The sequence below is a fragment of the Aplysia californica genome, unplaced genomic scaffold, assembly GCF_000002075.1.
Source record: "Aplysia californica isolate F4 #8 unplaced genomic scaffold, AplCal3.0 scaffold01232, whole genome shotgun sequence".
NCBI lineage: Eukaryota > Metazoa > Mollusca > Gastropoda > Aplysiida > Aplysiidae > Aplysia > Aplysia californica.
Genome location: NW_004798502.1, coordinates 96,359 through 100,788, shown reverse-complemented (window position 1 = coordinate 100,788; position 4,430 = coordinate 96,359).

The following is a 4,430-nucleotide window of genomic DNA, read 5'->3' as shown; positions in this document are numbered from 1 at the left end:
CACACACACACACACACACACACACACTCACTCACACACACTCACTCACACACTAACATACACACAAACACACCGACCAACATACACATATACACACACATGCATGCACTACCAGACTAAATGACGAAATCATTAATGTAATTTTCGAAATAAGGCATATACGTGACATGAAATACGAGACTGACTACACCCTTGTAAGACGAAAATGACAAAGCATGGCGTGCTAAGATTAACCCCCCAATATCAATTAAAAAGTCTCGTGACATCATGTATTTGGCTAAGATTGTATGCTAGCTACAAGATGTTTCACTAATCCCTCAGAGATGGAAACAAAAATCATAACAATGTCAGTGCCGCCATCTAAAAATTTGTTTTTGAGCATTTTTTTCAGCACTTGAGACACGAGGTCATATTAGTGCTGAAGATAGTGAAAAAGGGCAACCCCACCAGAGAACCTGCCAACCACCCAAAGGAGCAGTTAACACTAATTTTGTTATGTGATGTAATGTCTATATACAAAGAATCAAAGCAAGGATTAAAAGTTTATCGGTTTAACGCCCCAGTCAACACTATTAGGTTGTCTGAGAAGCCGAACCTCCGAATTTGAAGTCCGTCTCTGATAGACCGGGATAAATAGGTTGAGAGTCTTGAAAGTTCCACAAAAGGACCCAGAGGTAAAAAAAAATTGCCCAGTCTGAAATTCAAACCAGGGCCATCCGCTCCAAGGTCCAGCCTGATACCAGTTGCGCAAACAGCACACCCGAGAAAGATTGTTCCCCATGAAATTTTGTTTAAGTGGCGACATCTACAAAACGTCCAAGATTTTTTGACAACTGCCTGTTATTGTTCTATTACGGATCAAAGTTCCAACACATGAATTTAAGGAGGCAAATGATAGGATTAAAAAAAAAATTTGGCCAATCCTTCAACTAAGTTCGCTTTGCTGCTGATACTGCTAAATGAATTTAGCCCTCGATATGATGCATAATATATTCCCCACGATGAACAGAGCTACTTTTTTCTGCTGTCATTACCGTTATGGGTTGATAACGGGAGTCGCAATTTTCCAAGACGTCCACCAATTGTTGAGGAAAAAAGTGTTTGTCTTAAAAAGTGTCGTTTTAAAGTAAATAATACGCAATGGAGGAAATTAAAAGTGACCGGTTGTAACCTATTGTTTTATACAGGTGGCCATTAGAGTAGATTTGACTGAATAGCTAATCACAAGTTAATTGTCTTCAGTGGCACATCAGAGATGTGGTAAATTTTGCAGGATATTTACATTAGAGCGGTTCTATTTAACAAAACTCAAAGACAGAATGTTCTAGTCTAAAACGTATTTTAACTTTCGCAGACCCCAGCCACATCACCATCAATCGTTGCATGTTCACATTTTCATACCTTGCATAAGTTCACGCGCAAAACAAAAACAAAAGCCCCTCGTGGTATCAACATGATTTAACTCGTGCAAAGTCACGAGTCTTACTTCCGATTTATGTCATCTCTATGGGCCGATGACCTTTTCTGAACTTCAGCAAAAAGACGACAATAAGATTTTTTAAAGTGTCAAGACATGGATAACAAATAGAAGATACTCTGTAGAAGCAAGTGAAGACTACATTAGGTAAAAAAAAAATTCAAGCGTCATTATGTTGGATAATGTTCGCATTTGTGCAACCATTAATACAATATTTTACAGTATACATCGAGAAAATAACTATGAAAATACATATAAGCTACCCCTCTACTCCACTAACACAAGTTTACGAAAACCAGCAACTGCCCCCACCTTTCTCAACCTAAAAAATTCACCAAACAAACAAACAAAAAAATCGAAGAAAAATAACCGAACATAAACAACGGGTCAAAAATCCAAACCAAACAAAACAAAACAAAACCCGCCAAAAGCTACGATCAAGAAATTTGTTTCGTGTGGTAACTTTCAGAAAAAAAATATTGCTTAGAACATCTGTCAAGGTATGATGGGCCTACCTCAAAACAATGGCACTGTTTTCTTTTGAAAAGATACTTTTACTTTATGATCACCATCTGCATGTCGACCTATTAATTTACCTTTCCTGACCACCTAACTATCCATCTATACACTCTACCAAACTATCTACTTCTCTATCCATCACGCTAAACATCTATCTATCTACCTGCCTGTCCATTTCACCAAACGCCTATCTACCTATTTACCTACGTAAAAAACCTTTTCAATTTTCATTCCACCTACCTTTTTACCCATTTGTCCACTTTCCTAAACCCATACATTTCTATACATCTGCCTGAATACCTTCTACCTATCAACGCACCTTAATTTTTCATTAATTGTCTTCCTATCAACCTATATTAAAACCATCGTTCCAACCTACCTGTCCACCTCTTTCAACACCCATATACCTACCTATTCACCTACCTTTCCGTCTACCGATCTTCCTACCTATCAGCTTTCCTATACACTAAACTTTTACCTACCTATCCACCTTCCTAGATACCATATTACATGTCAACCTACCAACATAATCTATATTCTATACATCTGCCTATTTACTTGTCTCCCTACCTACTTATCACCCAAGAAACCAACGTACCCATACACCTTCTTAAGTATCTACCTATCTATCCACATATCCCCTTGCCTACATAGATCATCTACGTAAGCTACTATATGTAGGGTTTAAAGCTTAAAGCCCCTATCAACACTATTCCAAATTTAACGTCAGTCTCCGATAAGACTTACCCAAATAGTAGGCCGAGAGCCTTGAAAACTCCATCACAACATGGCCGGAGTTCAAGAACGCTAAGTCTGGGATTCTAACCAGGACCATCCTCTCTATAGTCCAGCATGATACCAACTGAGCTAACGGAGCGCCAAAAAGCCGCCATGTGTTCAGTGTCAGTCCAAACAGTAGGCCTATTATTGTAGAATGTGCTACCAACGGAAGTCATTAAATCGACCAATCGAAAGACTTCTCCTCGTAAGATTTTAGTTTAAGTAAGAGTTTTACGGCACTTGCAACACAATAAGGTCATATAAGTACCGAAGATTAGAGGTGTTACTAGAGAGTAACAAACATAAAAAAGAAGGAGGGGAGACAGAGACGATATGTTGGTTTTTTTAGGAAACAAGGCGCAAACCACATCAGAGCACCCGCCAAGCACCCACCTCGTAAGAGTTTACGGCACTTGCAACACAAAAAGGTCATATAAGTGCCGAAGAATAGATGTGTTACAAGAGAGTAAAATACACAAAAAAAGGAGGAGAGATAAGGACGATAGATATTCGACAGGAAAGAAGGAGCAAACCACACCAGAGCACCGGCCAACCACCTATCAATCGAAAGACTGAAATATTGCCAATCTGTTTGTATATCATTGCCTGGAATACAAACCTCTCCTTGAACTTTGTGTTGGCGAGTTTTTAAGGCTCTCCACTCATTTTTGGTTTGGTCCTGTCGGAGATGGACGTTACATTTTGAGGTCCCGCCGCTTGAAAGGGCCTTAGATCTACTGTACGAAACAAGAACAACACGTACTCGTATTTCTAGAGGCAGGTACATAACTGTGCTATGGTGTGGGAGATCCTCGTTCGGGTCCTCATTGGAACATTTTTGAACATGTGTTAGCTGGAGAGTGGAGAGCACTTAAAGCTCACTGTCTATTTGGCTCGGACTTATCGGAGATGGGTGTTACATTCGGAGGTCCTGACTCTTAATATATAAAAACAAGGCAGACATACATACATATATACACGAAAACGCGTAAGGTAGAAAAAAGATAAATATCATCAGTTTAATTAATTATATCCGTAGTGGAGGAATATTGCCTTGAGGCGGGTCCAGACTTCTCACATTCAAACCTATTACCAACAGACGCACAAAGACGGAGAGAGAGACAGACATAAACACACACAAAAGAACATTATTGCTAACAGGCATGCCATGTCTCTCTTTGAAGACGCTCCGTCATCCGGGGAGGCCAGCGGACCGAGACAGGGTCTGGACCGGTCATGCATGAGGGGGAACCTAACCAGGCTTTTCACGGGGAGGGGGAGGGAGGGGATGGGGAGAGAAAAGGAGGACGAAGAGGACGGGGGGGGGGGGGTGTAGGGAGAAAAGGAGGAGAGGGGGAGGTCTATAAGGTGAGGGGAGATTGGGGGGAGGGGGGGATATTGAGTGGGGATGGAAAAGGGTCGGCTTTTTGTTTTCTTTTTCCTTCCTCCTCTCTCCTCTATCTATCTCTCTGTCTCCCTATCTCCCTATCTCTTCATCTCTCTCTATCTCTCTATCTATCTATCTATGTCTCTCTCTGTCTCTGTTTCTCTATATACGTCAGTCTCTGTCTCTGTCTCCCCCGACTCTCTGTCTCTGTCTCTGTCTGTCTGTCTGTCTGTCTGTCTGTCTGTCTGTCTGTCTGTCTGTCTGTCT